We start from the raw sequence: 18,898 nt of genomic DNA, 5'->3' as shown, positions 1-18,898 counted from the left end.
CCAAGGCCTTGTTCTGCTGTCTGTAACATCCTCTGTTTTCCAGACCGTCTCCTGTTCTGCACTATAGACATTCATATATTTTGTCTAAATTTCAAGTTAACTAACAGACTGACCTTCTACTGATCGCATATCTGTGAGCTGGACAACTACGATAGTGTTGCACTTGGGCAGATTTGGGGTGTTTATCTGTGGAGACAACGTCACTGCCTGATTATGAATGTCAGAACGTGAATGATATACGTACATCTGTGTGCTGCCAGGATATTCTTACACCAAAACAACCTTTTGTATGTGAAACGGCAAGTGAAATGAGACAGCGAAAAGCACCTTATCTAACGGTATTTAACAACTCCAAAACCACAGGTAAGGAGGTCATGGCATGGCATTGGTATGATAAAGCCCTTTCCAGGGTTGCATCGGATGCAGTGAATTGTTTCTAGGTTTTTAGAGGGTGTTACAGATCTTTTTGAATGTCGGCATTTTGCCTAGGCTGAAGGTATTGGAAGAGTATGTGCGGCACTAGAGTGAATTTTTGGCTGGTAAACTGGCAGCAGAGGGAGCTGGTACTCTGTGCATCTCAAGGGGAAGAGTCCCCTTCGCCGCCCTTAGCAGGGTTCGTCTGCACGGGGTTTGCCTTTCCAGCTTGGGAACAAGGTACACTGAAGCTTCTGGGCAGGGCCTTTAAACCAGATAAGTCTTTTTTTTTTTTTTTTTTTTTTTATTAAAAACAAAAACAACGTGAGATTTCTTGGGAGGCATAAAGAGGGCTGCTGAAAAATGCTTCATGCAGGTTAACAGCTCTGTTAGGGCACCAGATGTTTAGTACGTGAAAGGAGCTTTGTGAGATTTGCTCTTCTCTTCAGTGTGTTTGGCAGTCTTCTGCTTTCTAAGACTTGAGTGGCCCTAGGGTTTGGAGGAAGAAGCACCTTTGTTTTCTTTGGTATTAATGTGTCTGCTGGAGTAAGCAACACGTGGCATATGTACATAAAGAGGAATGTTATGTTTAGGTGTTACATACAGCTAGAGATACGTGTACACCATGTGTTTTCATAAATACATATTCCTGTACACGGATAATCGTGGGTTTGCTGAAGGACTGGCACATCCTTGTCAAGAGGAAGGTGCACATAATGGTTGCCCCAGCAAATATTTGTCAAGTTTAAATGTGGGACTCCATGATCAGCTGTGATAAGCATTTATAGGAAATGCTTTGTATCAATTAATATGATATATCAGACACCATTGGACTATTTCCTGTGTCTTTCTGAAATCCTCATGAGCCCATTTGCTGCAGAAGAGTTGCTGTGCTGAACTCAAGCCAGCTTATTCCTAGTCTTTGTGATTTTTGTGAACTATTGTCACCACCACAGGTAGTCCATTTCAGGTCTGAGCAAATTTGTGCACCATAGGTAAATGTGAGAATTTGTACAGAGAGAAGGTTTTACTCGCGTAAAATTTTAGCATGAGCTTTGCCAGTGAGTTGGATTGCTTCTGCAACACGAATGAATGTTCAGTGTTATTGTAGCAATATGTGGGTGCAGTAGTCTGGTAATCTAAATACTCAGTTCTCCATTTATTCTTGTTTGGTTTACACCCTTTGAATTCTGGTTAAAATCCCACCCAAGGTCTGCCAGTGCAAGTTAAAAGAGAGTGGATGGATATATTTGGAGGTGGATTTCTTCACAGCGTATTTTTAGGTGGAACCTGAGTCTGTAAGAGAGTTGTTGATATAATGCAGCTACCTAGGAGGGAGCCTAAACTCGTGGAGCTGAACTCAGTCAAGTCGTATTCAACTAAGGACAAGTTCCCTGAAGGGGTTCTGTTCTGATAGAACTCAAAATTGCTGAAATATCCTGGCACAGATCCCATGTGGAGTAGGAGTTGGAGCCTTCAGTGTCTGTATTGCTTTTCTATTCCAAAGCCATAATCCAGAGCATGCCTGGAAACATTCCAAGCCATTGTCAAGTATTCGTTAATACTAATGCAACACAGAAGATAATTCTGCAAAGGCGAGAGGACATAGGGTGCAAATGAGAGACAGGTAATAGAAAATTTTGGTTTGTTGGTAATATTTCCAATGTAATGTGTAAATTTAAAAAAAAAAAAAAAGGTCATAATTTCCCAATTTTAAATGCACTTTGCCTGCCAGTGCCTGCCTAGCCCGGTGCAGGCAGGGTTTCTTCTATATTTGTATAGCCAGGAGAGCCTGCTAATGCACACACTGCTTACTCACCTTCTAAGTTTAGGATTAATGATACTTAAAAGCGTAAGATTTTACACATCATATATGTTTTGTTCTCTGTCTTGAAAATACAACCTAAACTTTGAAAACAGGGCTACGATGTGTTAGTTTTAGCTTTACTTAAAAAAAAAACAAACAAACAAACCCCCCCCCCCCCCCCCAAACTAAATTGCTAGCTTTAATATTTTTGACCTGGAACAAAGACTGTTTGCCTCAAAAATGCACTTCTTTTTTCAGCCATGGTAATTACTCTGTTAAAATATATTAACTGTACAGAAATCCTTGTCTTGATGTTTGATGCTGTTTCTAGTGAAGAGGATCAAAGCTTTGCTGTTTTCCTCCCTATGATGTATGCCTATGGTAACATAATTCTTTTAAGTCTATGTTAAAGAGACAAGGATGGAGCAAAGAAAGATATAGTGATCTGTCTCAGGCCAGCCGAGCTTGTCAGCTGTGGAGAGGAAGCAGTCCCAGTGAGACATCTGCTCCATCCTTTACACTAACCTTACAAGCGGTCCTGTCATGCTAGAAGGTACACTTTCTGCAGATGAGCAAGCGGAGGTGGATTTCTGGAGGAGGAATTGGGAAAACGGAAAACACAGACCTGAAGCGTCTTGAAAAAGGCTGTGTAATATTCTTTCCAAATGATACCGTATTATTTAATGTGATACATAGCTCTGGCTTAGCTGTTTCTTCACCTTTTCTGCATGTTTCCCATTCTGGCTTTACTGAAAACAAAGAATTTGTAAGTAAATTACCAAAACTCACTAGTAATAGAAGATTTGACAGTTGAGAAAGGAAGAGAGAGTTTCTTTCTTAACTTCCCTCTACTTATTAGCTTGAAATTGTGTAAGAAAGACAAGTTGGTGAGTGTCACATTCAAGATGCACGTGTCAGTATAATGTAACACCATTTACGGGGTGCTAGAGTGGAGTGCTGCTGTTTGCCGGAGAATTTGATACTTTGTCAGGCCACCTGGTTGTTCTTTGTGGCTGTTTTAGTGGGGAATCCAAATTCTTAATTCAAAGCTGAATTACCAGGGTGGATTCCTTGAAGTGTAAGAATTTTTTCAAGGGCAAAGTGTCAATTTTGACACTTCAGTTCTGTGGTTTCTGGAAAGGAAAAACTGCTTCAGTATTTTTTAATATGCTGCTGTACACACGGGGGTGCTCAAGCTACAGTTCTCCGTGTTAGCTGTTGGGCTGTCAGGGTTCTAAAATCTAGGGCAAGCAGGCAGGCCTCGGATCAAAACGTTTTTCTTCTGTCTTTCATCTTGATGCCGCTTCAGAGCTTAATCAGCCCATCCCTTTGCAGTGTACACTGCTTTTCCACCTCGTTGCTGTGTCCCTTTGAAGTAACCCAGTGTTTAACGCTGCTGATCTTTAAAATAATGAAAAGAACTTGCTAGCTGCTCTTTCTTGGCGGGCTGAGGATGCCAAATGGAACTTGGCAGGTGTCAGGACAATCCCTCTTACTGCCGCGTTGTCTTTGCAAAGCCATCCGTTTGTGCAGCCCTGTGGCCAGCTGGCAGGAGGGCTCCGCTTCCTTCTTTCCCTTGTTATTGTTGGACTACCTGTATTGAACTGATCTGACTTATTTCTGACGGTAAATAAAATACCCCTTGTTTCTTTGAAGCTCAGCATAGTGCTAAGAGTAACAGCAGCTGCTGTTCTCATAAGTGAGGGTTGTTGCTCTATTTTTAAAGTTCAAGGGATCACAAGTTAGTATTATCTTAAAAGAAAGGGGAACAGGCCAGTGGGAAATTTGCACTGCATAAAAAGTGGCTAAAAGAATGTCCTTAATTTCTTTTTTTTTTTGTTGTTTTTTTTTTAATTAGTCCCCTTCCCGCCCCCCGCCCCCCCCCCCCGACTTTGTGGATTTAGGACCAGTTTAGGCCATGATTTCATAATATTACAACTAGACACATTGCTGGGTCTTTCAGCAGGACAAGTGTGGTCTAGATCAAACTGGACTATGCAATTGCATTTGTGTCAAATTAGAGGATGCAAATACAGAGTTTATGCTGACGTCAGGGCTTTTTCTTGCCAGCGTCGTGCCAGCTGTGGGAGGACAGATGATACTAGATCTAGCAAAATGTTAGTCACGGAAAGGCACTGCAAGCCTGAAGCTACACAATTAACCTGGCAGAAACTTTTGAATGCATGCAAATTGGCAAAGTGAGTTTGTAATAACGGATTGGTGCTTTTCATTGATGTCGCAGTGATGTTTTTGATCAATTTTTGGTGCACACAATTATCCTGTGGTGTTACGGGCTTTTGGTTTTGGTAAGGATTTTTGAAGAAGACAGTGTCAAGTTAGATGCCTAACTTTAGTGCAGATTGAGGTGAGCGCACACATCTGTATGTTCCTTTCAAGAGCTGAGCTTTGTAGACTCCTTAATTAACTTTGCAATTGAAGTAACAGTAAATAACATTTTTTAACCTGCTTGATTTAATATAATCCCCTACTTTGGAGTCCTTCAGGAGAGGCTGCTGCTGCCTTATTTATAGGGACTGGGCTTCTGGATGAAGGTAATAGCTAGACAGAGAGCCCAGATGGCTCTTTATTGCCCCCTGCTACCCTTATCTGGGGAAGTGAGGGTCCCCTCTGGCTGTTGGGAGGATGCTTCTCTGGGTCTCCTTGCATGGTGACCGGTAAGAATTTGCTGCCGTGTGTAGGGTCAGATACTTAAACTTGGTAAGCCTGCTCTCCCTGGCCTTCCGTTCCAACTGCAGTTACTTTGGCAAATACTTCACTGACCAAATTATCCAGTGTTCTACGGTTTTGAACAGGAGTAAATAAAATTATAAGAAAAATGTTGTCTCTGCTTTTACTTAGTTCCATGGTAGAAAATAGCAAAGAAACCTGCAGTATTATCAGCTGCAATGAATGAGAACAGGAATTTAAGCCTATGATTTTCATATGATTTCATGCGCAGACTGGTGAATTGAGACTGTCATTACCTCTGTGAAGTAAATTCTGTTCCACATAGTACTGATGGGAGGGAGGCCAAGGACCATGTAGACTGGTGTAAATCTAAAGAAACTACTAGAACTCAGCAAACCTGTTCTTCTGAATTCTAAGCCTTATGGTTTGAGCCATTTTATTTAAGTTTTTTTTTTTTCCTTCAAACTAATCCCCAATATTTGTTTTCTTAGTGTATTTTTTCATGCTATGCATGAAAAAATATCAATTAAGTACATTATCTTATGATTTTTTTTTTTATATACAGCTTAGCTTGTTTGCAGGTTATGTGGTGAAACATTTGGACAAAACCCACTTTGTCTTGGATAAATTAAATGCGTGTGACTTGAAGCCCCAGGAAAGGGGGGGGGGGGGGGGCAAATAATATTTGTTTCCAAGTTTTCAGATGAACAATTAATGTTTGTATAAAAAGCCAACATGCTTCTGGGGATTTTCGCAAAAAGAAGTAACAAATGTAATTCTATACTCCTGTAGTAAACTGATATGCACGTGATGGAGTATTAAATGCTGGGGATCTAGTTTCAGTTAAGCAGCATATTCGGAAGTTGTCCACATTGTTTGTGCTGGGAGACTATTTGAACAGGTCCTTCTACTGTTTAATATATGTCACGTATCTACAGAATGATGGGGCTTTTTTTTTTTTAATTTTCGTAAGGATCACAGTTCCCCCAAAGTGAAGGATAATCTTTCCTGTTTGAAAACTGCCCTTTTATTACAGTCCTCAGATGTTATAACGATTGGAGTGTAAAGAAGCTAGCAGTGAGGAATTCTCTCGTTTCTTGCATATTCCAGGGGGAAAACTTAATGTACAACGAATGGTCCTAACTGGCCTGGAAAGAAAGCAGCCATCGTCAACACTCCTAAAAGCAAAGGGTGGAGGAAAGTGGGGATGGCAGTCCTTGTGCCATCCTTCAGGATGGAAGAATTTGTGTGGGAATTGTCATGCTGCTTTTTGCCTTGGAAGCCTGTTGCCTCTGTTCCCCAACTTGCACCCTTCCCCCTCTCACACTGGGACTCTGCTGCAGTGTGCTGCTTTCAGTTGAGCATTCTGCAGGTGAAGCCTACCAGGCATTTAAATTCTGGAATCTCATGTTCTGACTTTGTGGAGCAAGTACGGTGGGGACAAGAGCTTCGGTTATCTATGTAGATCCCTGAGATGGAAGAAAGGCTTTTATCCTGTGCTTAGAGCGTTCCTCTAGCTCTGAGTGTTCATCCCTTACCAATAGCAGATGTTTGAATACAAGTGTGTCCCTGCAGAAATGGAATTTTAACCGTGGCAAGCATTAAAGCAATGAAATCTTCCAGCTCCCAGAACCCCTGGTACTCAAATCCCTTATGAAAAAGTGGGGTATTGTACTGTATGCTCTGAAGTCTAATCATACCAAGCCTTTTTAGGCCTGGAGAGAGGTAGGGAAGGAAGACACGTTTACCTGTGCCAAGTACCTTGCCTTCCTTCAAAGAAATCCCACTTTTGCATCTGCACTTGAACAGTAAAAAGATGTTCTGGGGACTTGTTACGAGAGTACAGCTGGGAAGTTGTGATACTGTCAATCACGAGCGTGATTTTTGGCTTTATGAGTCCAAGGCTCAAATGTGTTAAATGGAGGGACCAGAAAGGTTGAAAAGCCATTTGGTATGTGTATGGGTACCACACCGGTTGTAATGGGAAGAATGTTGTTAATTAGAAACAAATGCCAGTCTTCAGCATCAGCCAGTTTTGAGAAAAGGGGCTGTTGGATGCAGGAGTTTGGTCCTTATGATGTTTGTTTTGTACTTGCCTGGGGACTGTTTCTCAGCGCTGGTCAAAAGTAGTGTGCAGTTGTTCCAGAGTGGATACAATGCAAAACCACAGTAGACAATTGATCCTTGGAAGGGCAAGAGGGTTCAGAAGAGAACTTTGCAGCCAAGTCAGAGCAAGCCAAGAAGTTTTTTGGGTTTTTTTTCCCACTCTCATCTTTTCAGATTTACCTGTTTTACTTTGTGGTGAGAGGGGCTGGGAATCTGCAGGCAGAGACATGGTAACTTTGAAGTACTTGAACTTGAGAACATCTGAATGGCTCTAGTCTCCGTTCCTGTGTGATGATGGCTGAGGGCTGTGATGGATGGCCGTTTGTTGTTGGGTGTGTGTTTTTCACTTTGGGAACATGTTTTAGAAAATGATGAGCCATCAACTTTTTCTGATGGGATAACACTTTAAATGTGGATTTTGGTTGAAGTAAAAGGCTGAACTGGATTTGAGAGGTCTAATTGAGGTGCCAGAGCACTTAAGTCCAGTGATTTTCTTTTAGCACCTGAGTTTCAACAGACAACCGACCTCTATACTGATAGAGGTTTTTGAGTCATGGTGAGTAAAGTGTGTAAGGACAAGACACTCTTTAAAAGTCTGAAACATCATTGCTCAAAACAGCAATTGCAGGATAGGTTAGTTGAAGCAGACTGTTAAAAGGATTCAGAGATTTTCCCTCCATGCAAAGTCCTCGCACAATTTTAGTTTCATCACTTTTGATAAAAAGCCTTGCCGTGAGGAGGGGCTTTCCTCATAATCTTGGTTAATATAGCTGCCGGAGAGGGAAAAGTGCTCATAAAGGTGTTTTTTTGAGCTCAAGGTGGTGAATTAGTAAGTTAGCTATTGTTTGCCAGTTAATTCATAGTGTGCATTGTTAATGGCAGGAAAAGACTGTCTTCACAGACAAACTCATCTATGAAGATCCTTCAACAGGATCCCCACCTTTCGGTCACGTTTCATGTTGCTGGCGGGCATGATGAAGGTAAGAAATGTCAGCTAGGACTTCCAAGACAAATGAGTCGGGAGCACAGGGGGCTGACAGTTCCTCTGAAAGAGCCCTGCCTTTTCTAGACCTTGTCTGAGCTGCCAGCACTTGAGGAAAAAAGAAATATTGCTGAAGCTGTAGGGAGACAATGCTCTGAGTATGGTACAGGGCTCTGCCACACATGTATTTCCCTGAGGGTGGGTACTTCAGTGTTTCGATTTTCCTTCATGCCTTTTGTGCTACCTGTCCAAAGCATTTTGTACAGCTGCTAATTTAAAGAGTAGATTCATGTAGGTGAAGTGCTCGGAGTTTGGCATGGTGAGAGACCTTGTTCCTGGTTGGGGTCATAACCACTCCGCTAATCAGAACTGGCAAGAAAGAATATTACTTTTTAATGCGTGGGAGAGGTGGATAACAGTGACTCATTGTCTCACGGTGGGCTCTTCACAACATGGTTTGTTCAGCTGAGAAGGGTCTGTCAGAGCTGTAATCTAAACTATTACACATATGCACTACGTTCTACCTCTAAGTCCCTGACATCTCCCTCAGCCCTATCCCAAGCACACGGACCTTGCACTGACCCCTGCCTTCTCTGCCCATCTTGTTACTTTCAGAATTGTAAGTAGTTTCACTGTTGCGGGGTTGAATTTTGTTTACGCTGTTATCAGCTCTGCAGGAATTTGTGGTTTGTAATCTTGGGCAGAGATGCATAGCCTCTAGTAGTTTAGCGATCCTAAGTACGGATCGGGATGCGCGAGCCATTTTCCTTTTCCCCTAAAGGTGAATGGAGTAGAAGGGGTATCCCAAGCAGTTAAACACGTTTCTTTCTGCTGCAGTGTTGCATGGAAGTTCACTCTCTTTGCAGCTGCTGAGTGAAAAATCTGATAGTGTTCCTTTTCTCCTTGAAGCTAGGTCAACTTCCACTGAAAGTTAGTTTTTTAAACACCTTCATGCAGTATTATTTCCATCAGCAAATGAGGCAAGTGGACATTAAGAAACATCTTCCACAAGTGCAGCGTTGCTGTGTGTGTCCATGTCCTGTGATGATGAACTGTAGGGTTCACGCTGTGACGTGTAACCTGGAAGCTGACAGAAGTCACGTCAAGCACCGCAACAGGTAGTGACACCCCATTTTTCCCCATGTTTAGCTGTTTTTATGTTTGTTTTCTCTACACGAAAAGACTTTCCTTCAATTTGGGCAATGGAGCTTGAAGTACTCAGAGGACGGCTGTGAGGAAACATGGAGAAGCGGTAAGCGTTCGGTTCCCAAAGACTCACAGGTTGCACATCAAAAAGGAGAATACGCACACTGGTTGTAACTGCTCAAAGGAAGTCTGTGGCAGAACTGTGACTGGAAATTTGGTCTTCTGCACTTGGATTGAAACAAATTCCAAATAATGTTTTGTAAGTGATACACATCTGTGTCTTTCATACTGCCTGTTATTTCCTTTTCCTGTAAGAAATAGCCAGGTGTTCAAATGATATCCTAGAAAGTACAAGTTCCACTTAAACACTGCACAAACTGAGCAAAGAAGTTTTTCAAATGGAATTAGGATTTACAGATAATGAAGATCTGCTATTTAAATGAAAGTTATTTAATGAAGATCAGCTATTTAAATAGCTGAGCCTTTTTTTCTGCACTCACGACTGTATCATATGACACTTTTAGACTTTGTGAGCCAAAAGATCAGTTTCCATGGCTTGATTCTCCAGGGTCTTTTTACTGTCATTAGTCCCTACATTAAAAAGTGTCTTACGTCTTGCAGGTGATTAACTGATTTCTACTTTGATAAAGTTGAAATATTGGTATGCAAGCTAATTATTTCCAAAGTCTCCTTGCAAAGATAGCCAGCTGCATCACAAATACACTGTTAAATTGGGGGGTGAGAGGGAGAGCAGAAGGAAAAATGCTCTTATAGTTTCATGTGCAGTTCGGAAAATTTTCCAGACTTTACTGTTTATGTAATTGCTTTAATGACACACTGTATATTAGCAAATACACGATTCAGTATGGCAGAAAATAGTGATCCTTAAGGAAGTGAGAGTGCCTCTCCAAATCCTTGTGGAACTACTGCCTACAAAGTGGCTATGGTCTGGCTTCTTTCCACCTTAGTGTACAGTTAGTACCTCAAGCCAAGTGCAGTTATTTGCCCCAGATCACTTATCATAGAGCTACAGAACAGTTTGGGTTGGAAGGGACTTTGAAGACCCTCCAGTTCCCACCCCCTGCCACAGGCAGGGACACCTTCCACCAGCCCAGGCTGCTCCCAGCCCCGTCCAGCCTGGCCTTGAGCACTGCCAGGGATGGGGCATCCACAGCTGCTCTGGGCAGCCTGGGCCGGTGCCTCGCTGCCCTCATGGTGAAGATTTTCTTCTTGATATCTAATCTAAATCTCCCTTCCTTCAGCTTAAAACCATTCCCCCTTGTCCTATTGCTAAGGCCCCTGTAGAAAGCCCGTCCCCCTCTTTCTTACAAAAGAAGGGCTGCAGTAAGGTCTCTGCGGAGCTGGCTCCTCTGGCAGGGCAGTGTGGCAGGGTAAAGGAGCTGCCACGGCTGTGGCGTGTGGAACAGCATGTGTGACGGTCGGGTGGGATGCAGGAGTGCACGCGTGGGCTGTGGATGTGCCTATGTATGGGATGCATTAGGGGCCTTGGTGGAGGCAGAAATTGCAGCCTTCTAGCCAGGAGTGAGAAAGCGTTTGTCCTTCTGAAGACTCAGAAGTTGTTTTAGGCTCCAGGTGGCACCCAGCCCCCCTTTGAGGTGAGTGACCAGGACCCATGGCAGGTAGTGCAGTCTGCTTTCCTGTGGACGGATACACATAGGGGTGACTGGTTCATTTAAAAATGATTGTATGTTACAGAAAAGTATGCTTTTCCGTTTAAGACTGAAGTAGCTTGAATTGAGCAAATGCAGCAGGAACGTAGCAAGCGATCTAAGGTGATAGATGCTATTTATCTGCAGGAATTGATGTGGATAGGACAATCCTGCCTTCTGCAGTGTTTCCAGCAGCAGCACTCATGGCAAAGCTGGAAGCCATGAGCCAGCTCTGTGACAGCAGGGTCCGTTTGGGGGCACTCGACGGAACATCTTGCTGTAGGCTGAGCGCGCGTGTTACATAAGGAGCAATTCCTTTATTTGAGTCTTGTGTTCTGGGGCCATTTGTATTTAGAACAGTGTGGGATTGACTAGCTTGGGAAACTGAGTGAAGCGTCTGTGCCTGCCCCAGGAGGAGAGATGCTAAGGGAGGGCTTCCATCCTGCTGTTAAGAAGGTAAAAGACCGCTCGCCAGCTCGTGGGTCGTCTTGTACTCAACACCTGTGGGAAACACAAGTGGCCAAGGAAGGAGCAGCTGTGTTCTAATGTGATCCTGGTCGGAAGAAAGTTGAGATGCAGGAATTCAGTTTTGAATAATAGACATAACTGCCCTTAAGGGCTTAAATTAAAACTGAGGCCCTTTTTGTTTTACATGCTTGACACAAGCAGATGGAAATCATATTGAGCATAACTACAGATTTATGTAAGTCAGGAAATATACTTTCTTAAGGAAGTGCGAGTCAGAGGGACTGCGCTGTAAAAATGCCATGCGGGCTAACCTTGGGCAGCTAATAGCACACTTTAATGGGAGCTGCTGCAGGCAGATAAAATTCTCTTCTATACGAGTTTCTGAATGGTTAGGCTAGGAAGGGAGAAAGAAATGTGGAACTTGAGCCCTTTTTGTCTAGAAAATAGGTAAATGATTAAATCTTCTAATAGGGAAAGTCAGTTGCTTAGAAATGTATCCAGTAAAATAGAAATAGTGGTGGTACTCTCTAGGCACATGATTTCTGCTTTGAGAAAGAGTTTGATGTTGAGAGTTGGCAAATAAATTTTTAGAGGTTTCATATCAATGTAACTTAAATGTGCCTTTTGTCTAGGCAAATGTAAAGGGATTTGCCTTTTTGAGTACTCGCGTTCTTTGTGCGTTTTGAAGTCTAGCTGGTGTCCATGTCACAAAACAAGACTTTTTAGATTATTATTTTTTTTAAGGTTCTGTAAAGCAGACGAACTTAAAACTCCAGACAGCTTCTGAAAATGTTCTCAGTTATGCCTAAACATGACACTATTATTCAAACTTAGGATTTATTCTCGGGTAAAATTCCAATTAAATTTGCCTACAACACCGTCCTGCCCTTGAGTTCCATGTCATACTGCTGTGTGTGTGTGTTTTCTTTTTTTTTCTTTTTTCCTTTTTTTTTTCTTTTCTTTTTTTTTTTTTTTTGAAAGCCAGCGGCTTTTGAACACCTTTCGGGTTTGTGAGGGTTCTGTGTTGTTTTTTTTTTAAATGTGTCTCTCCTGCTATTCAGTGTTGAAGCCAGAACTGGGCTTTTTACCTTTTTTGTAGGTGTCCATGTGATTCATGTTTTTCACTAATTAAAATACTACATACTTTTGAACACTCAGCTGTATGGAACTATTTCTGTTCCCCAGAATTACAACTGAGTCAATGGGTCCTTACCTGCTTTTGTAAATGGAGAAGATCCAGCTTTGTCAGATGGAAGATATAAGGGAGTGGAGCCAGGTCCATCGGTTCAGAAATGGTGCCATTTGCAAAGCTGCACCAATTTCCATCTGTGATCGCTGTGCAGTTCATGTTTTTGTTTAGTTACTGCCTGTATAAGTGCTTGCTCCATAGAGTGCAACTAATAATTCTCTTTTATTTTACAAAGTAAACAACCTCAGATGAATTGGATAATAAAAGCTTTGCTATGCTTGCATTTTTCTACTTTTATATGCTATTACTGGAAGGCTGAGAGATAAGCTTTGTTTGGAGATACTTAGAATAATGATTTCAGCAATAAGCCCCCAGAGAAGGACTATGCAATGACTGCAATTTTTAAAAAATATATGGTGACCTTTTCCCCTTCAGATGCAGATTATCTAGAAGGAACTAATTGTAGAAATCGGGAGAAAATAGGAGCAGCGATGCTTTAAAATGCTTCAAGGCAGCATGCCGGCTTATTAATAACTAGCGCTGCAGGTACTTCTGTTTCTCTTTTCTGCAGCATGGTGATGTTGACGTGAAGATGTCAAGATGGAACAGAATGCAGTTGACAGATTGTGAGAGCTTGGAGCTTCGGCTGTTTACTTTTCCAGTGCAGCCAACCCCCTTAAGCAATGGCACTGAAATAAGAACAGTCTGGCTTGGGAGTAAGTATAAATCATGTTGTTTGTTGTCACAAGCTATATGCTCCTGTGACAACTCAAAGTTTGGATTGAAGATCTCTGTGGAAAATCAGTCTAAAGTCTGGGAGCTGCTGAAATGCAGAAGTGAGGACTTGACCATAACATAGTCTTTTAAAAATCCTAAAGGTAGGGAAAACTAATTCTGATATTCTGGACAATTTAAATTTGTTTGGTGCTTTGGGCTTTTATAATATTTCTTCTCAAAGTCCTATGAGGTGAGATGATGTTCTTATGGTATTAAATAATGCAAAACACAAATTTTTGTGGTGCAGGCTTGAGCAAAGGAGCTGCTGTGTTAGTGTGCTGGCATTGTCACAGCTGTCAGCATCCCTGGGTTTGTAATGGTTTCTGTCTTGCCTCTGTGTTATTTTGGTGAGCATCACTGTGATCTTTTATGGACCTATAGTCAAACAGCGTTTTCCAGTCCTTGTGAAAGCCCTATGGTCCTCTCTCAAAACATGGCTCACTTCCCCCACCCACACCCCCGCCTTGATCGGTCACTCATTTTCTGACCTGAAAAATTAAGGCAGGTTGCCCAAATGAGCATGTGCCCTCACCATCAGTTACTGCATGTCCTTTGATAGGTAACTCGGGCTGTGGCAGCTGCAATATGGTCTCGCTCGGTTTCATTTGCAGTGAAAGGAGATGGTGAAGTGAAGATGCATCAGGTGAGACTTTTCCCCACGCATACAAATGCAGCACCTTTCCTTGGCTAAACTGGCGTGTGGTAATTGAGCCCAGAGCCAATTCCAAAGTTTTTGCAAAAGGATCTTGGCCAAGGCTGTTGATTTTTATGCTTCACTTGACTAAATTCATCCTTCCAGAGGCTCTCTGAAATCCTGAATCTGCTGATGCCAGCAGGAATTTTGTGACTGACTTCAGTGGGATAAGGATTTCATCCTGTTCTTTTTCTTTTTTCTTTCTTCTTCCTTTTTTTCCCCTTTTTCCAGACAGGTTGAAGTCGGATCAGTTACCGCTCCCTTGGGTGGTAGTTCTCTGTGGAATGTGCTGGTCTTCTAAGCTGTGACACTGGGATGCTGGAATGGGCACTGAGTGATGAGGACAGGTCCTCAGGCTTTGATATCGGTGACGTGCTGAGAACAGCCTGTGGTTTATGAAGTTTTCTCTCAACCGCACGATACCCTATGTGGTAATTCACCTAGAATGTTGGCTTTAATTTCTGCTAGCTTAATAATATACTTCTACATTATGTTACTCTTGAGTAGGTCTGCACGGATAAGGATGTTAATTTCATGTTAATTTGAAGTCATTTGAGATGGAAGAAGTAGAGGCAAAATCATTGGACAATTATATAGGAATTTTCAGAAGAGAGGGTGTTAGAGTAGGTAATTAATAAGTGATTGAGGGTCACAAACAACACGGTGATTGTTTGCTGTGAGTTTTATTTTCCAGTGGAATCTGGATATGTTCAAACAGTCTGGAAACCCTGGGAAAAGAGGATTCTGCCTAAAAACCAAGCAGAGTTGGAGCAAGCTATAAGATAGCGGCCTCAATATGGATTGAGCTTACTAATTAAAAAATTCAGTTTTATGTGAAAGTTGTTATTCTTTCCACACAGTGAACAGTCACTATTTTGGTTATGAATACCTAAAAAAAAAAATAATAATAAATTAAAAAAAAATATTTTTCTCCATCTAAAGCTCAGTAATTTCACTGGGCAGCCTGCTTACTTCCATTCTGAAAATGGGTCAGAGTCACTGTAACATTTTGTCATTCATGTGAATTGTAACTTTTGTGCTATTGGAGGTATCTAGGATTACTTACCTGGTATTTTTCAGAGCAGGATTTCTGGAGCACTTTGTAGCATTCTTCATTCTGTGCCCTTATACTGTTTTTCTTTTTAGTCATGAGCTGGTCAAAAAATAAGCAAGCGTCAGTATGACAGGACAAATTTTTAGATTATTGGTGACTGTGATGAGATTGTGCCACAAGAAGATGACAGATGATTAATTCAGTCAGGTAAAAAAAGCAAAATGTATTAACGTTTACTCCAAGCCTCGCTTGCCCCAACAGTCTGGGTATTTTTTTAAATTTAAATTTAATTAAATTTAAATTATTTTTTTAATTGCCCTTTGATTTCTCCTCCTTACCATTTATTTGCTGCCTGATAATTTTGTGAGCGGCTGAGATGCAGATAGCAAAACCAAAAGACCCAACCAAACCCAAAAATGTTCTTGTGCTTTTATCGCTGCTAGATTTCACTTGTGAAGTGGAACTGCAGCCTACTGTACAATTTGCTTTACTGTGTTTTCTGAAATGGAGACACAAATGGAGAACAGTGATGCAGTTCTCAAGAAAGAGAAGTGTCTGTGGTTGTGCGTCACTGAAGTTCCCCTTTCTGATGGGAGCTAGCTAAAGAGAAGATGCAGGTTCCCCTAAGACAGCACAAAACTGTTGGGGATGGATGGGAATGTTTGGAACTGGAAAGACAGACCAAAGCCTTCTACAAACTTGTATTTTGCATGGTCAGTGAGAGATTTTAACCCTGAGTTAGTGTGCCTTGTAACTCTCTCCCCCTGTCCTTTAAAAAAGCCAGGCCTCTTTGAACTTTGCCAAATGAAGGTCCAAAATGAGTCACCAGGCAAAGAGTTGGCTGGGTGAGCGATGCGGTGCACGAGCAAAGAGCAGAGATCCTTCCCAACAACAGCTGCCCGGCAGACCTGGGCCGGGGTGGCGCTTCAGTTGTTACCTTGGAGAACTGGCCAGGTAGCCCTTCCCCCCCACAAAACCCCTGCAAACAAAGATGTGTTGAGGTGTGAAACTTTGGAAGGATCACGAGTAACTGTGGAATCCATACTTTGTAATGCTCACTGCATGAGTAAACCCGTAGTATTTCTTGAGACTATTAAACAGATCTGTGAACATAAGAGGCGTTAGGCTCACATCTGTAGGGTTCTGCTTTTCTAACATATGCTGAGCTTGTAGTTGTCTCACTTGCTTTATCAAAGAAACTTATAAGGAATTATTAAGCCCTTTCTTCTTGTCCTTTAAGCTTTAGGTCTGTACGGGTGGTGGTAATAATGTGAATACGAGCAATATGCCAACCGCTGGACACAGCTGAATGCAAAGGGAAAGGAGGATTTTCTGGAGAGCAGTGTCTAGGGCAGAAGACTGATATTTGAAATGCTAATAGTGGCTAGGAGCCAGCATACTGTTAATAGCAAACTGTTTTCTTTGGAGGTAAGCACTGCCCTTGCTAATACGTCTTTGTTTTTAATACTTATTGGTACTAAAAAGCCCTCCATGCAGAAACTGAACTAATATTTGGCAAACAAGATGAAGACAGCATCTGAAGGTCCTGAATGATACAAAGATTGTTTCTTTTTTCATGCTTCTGAATATGCTATGATTTGGAGTAGCACACAGAAAAGAAACACATCTCATGTTGTATCTGTATAACGACTGCCAAAAATATTGAAATAATTTACCAACAAACAGTTATTTTTCTCCATAAAGGTTTATGGCTAAGCATTGCAGCATTCTTGGTAGAATCCTTTCTTACTGTTTCTGTCTAAATATTTCTGTTTTATGGAAGGAAGTTGAGCAAATAAACCGCTCGTCATCATAGCTCTCTCTAAGTTTAGAATATCCTTCCAGTTGCAAAAGAAGTCCTTTAAGAGGTCAGCTATATATTAGCTTTATCTGAAGTTTATCACAGATTAAAACCCCATGGCTTATTTTAGGAAGGCTTTTTACTTTGTTTTGGGAACCTCTTTCTTCAGATGCTCTCTGTAGACCTTTGGATTGCAGGCAGCGTTCATGTCGGGGTCAGATGGACGTTCTGTTCTTATGTCTGTCCCAAACCTATCTGGAGATACTGTCGTGCTGGGTACAGAAGCTGCCGACCTGCAGCAGTTTTTCTGCTTAAGCTTAATTGGTATTCCAAGCTTGCAGCTTGTGTTATCTTTTATTGCTGAAACTTGATGTTAAGATGCCGAGTGTCTTTGTAAACCCCAGGATAAGCTAACCTCTAAGCAGTATAAGCAGGAGAATATATTGCTTTTACAGAAGTAAGACTGCTAATGTGGAACTACATATATGTTAGTATTTCTGCCTACATAAACATGTGTATGTGTATGTATACATGGAAACAACTTTTATTTATTCAGTCCGAACAGGAGAGACTCTGCCAAACTCAAATGCAAATATCAAAAGATCATCTTGGATGTGGTAACACACCCAGAATAATTCAAACGGTTTGGGGATTTTTTTTGTTTGTGGTTTTGGGTGTTTGTTTTTCCACATGTGATGGGAAATAATGGTAGTTTTGCGGATATTTTTTGGTTTTTTCTTTATAGTCATCCCAGGGCTCTTTTTTTGGTATGCTGGTATTGGCACAGCCACTGAAGGCTGATTATGACTAAATTCAGCAGATGGCTCGCAGAAGACATGAGCTTTAACACTGGGTGGTGGAACTGCGGCATTATCCACAGTAACCACCAGCCACACACCTGCACTGCTGCCTCTAGTCATTTGTGCGTAGCTGTCCTGTTTGTTGCCTGTATGGGGTCCTTTTTCCAAGGTGGTGTGAAGTCAGGTGTATTTTTGGTTAGTTCAAAGCCATAACAAGATACTGTTAATAAATAGATATTAATTAAAGAAACACAGCTGTATGTAGAGACACCTCATATACCACAGTAGACGGGTAGTTTCTATGAGGCTCCACGTACTGGCTCCCACTCTGACATCCATGTCTTGTGTTCAGAGCTGTCATACGGGAGAGTCTTGGCAAGTGACCCACCTCTGCCGTCAGTTCGGGGTCCCCATCCCCGAGTGCTACAGAAGAGCTCTAGGAGGGAATATCTGCGTCTGGGGTACCTTCTCTGCCTGCTCACCACTGTGGCTAAAGTCACCAGCCCCCTCAGTGCAGGTAAGAGTGCTGTTTGCTCTGCGTCTCCTTTGAGTGAGGCTTCTGATGGAACCAAGGCAGCAGTCTTGCCTGGGCAGAGCCGCAGGGAATGATGAGCTAGTCTAGCTAAAAGAGCAGTACATCTTTTAAAAGCAATTCCCTGGAGTTGTGAGGGAGATCTTGGACTTACTAACTACTCGCACCAAATGCCTCTGCCCAGTGGCTGTCTTGTCGGAGTGCTGAGCTCTGCCTTTGTGACAAGGACACTGAGCATGCGCTATGCTTTGATAATCCGTGTTTCTGTGATGTCTGTACAAGAAGGATACCCTGTGGCTCTTTTCCTTGACAGCAGCCAGCAGGTGGGGCATATAGGAGTTCAATAGCACCAGGCACAGCGACTCTTGAAATCCTGCCCCAGAGGTAAAGTCCTTGTGTAGAACTCGGGGTGGTTTCCAGTATTTGGAGCCACGTTCCAGGCAGCGGCAAAGGCGGCAGCTGGTCGATGTAACGCTCTTCCCCTGCCCCCTCGAAGCTGGGGCAAGCACTGAGAGCACGGCCACTGAGGGTGAAAGGCAGTAGACTTGAAGCTCAGAAAGCAAAGGTTACCCTTGTACCTTTTCCTCATTTCTTATTGATCGTTTTAATTCTCAGATTTTTATACCAACTGGTAAGGTTGTTGTGGCAGACATAGTCTTTTAGCATGTGTATGTACTTTGCATACTACAAAATACCTTTGACCACTGCTAGTGCTCCAAGGCAGATGCTGCAACACAAATCATAATTTACATAGTTCTTCTGCACGGAGA

General features: G+C 42.2%; 1 long non-coding RNA gene across 1 annotated transcript; it reads left to right on the top strand.

Annotated features, from left to right (window-relative positions):
• The first annotated feature begins 232 nt into the window (after positions 1 to 232).
• Positions 233 to 18,192, top strand: LOC129783870 (uncharacterized). Its single transcript, XR_008745902.1, has 7 exons — positions 233 to 363; positions 7,898 to 7,995; positions 9,180 to 9,249; positions 13,042 to 13,348; positions 14,173 to 14,372; positions 16,236 to 16,423; positions 17,949 to 18,192. It is a non-coding gene; the product is annotated as an uncharacterized LOC129783870 (long non-coding RNA).
• The last annotated feature ends 706 nt before the right edge of the window (positions 18,193 to 18,898 follow it).

The sequence above is a fragment of the Falco peregrinus genome, chromosome 2 (assembly GCF_023634155.1).
Source record: "Falco peregrinus isolate bFalPer1 chromosome 2, bFalPer1.pri, whole genome shotgun sequence".
In the NCBI taxonomy this organism is placed as follows: domain Eukaryota; kingdom Metazoa; phylum Chordata; class Aves; order Falconiformes; family Falconidae; genus Falco; species Falco peregrinus.
The sequence above is the reverse complement of the archived record's forward strand: the minus strand, read 5'-3'. Positions and strand labels throughout refer to the sequence as shown.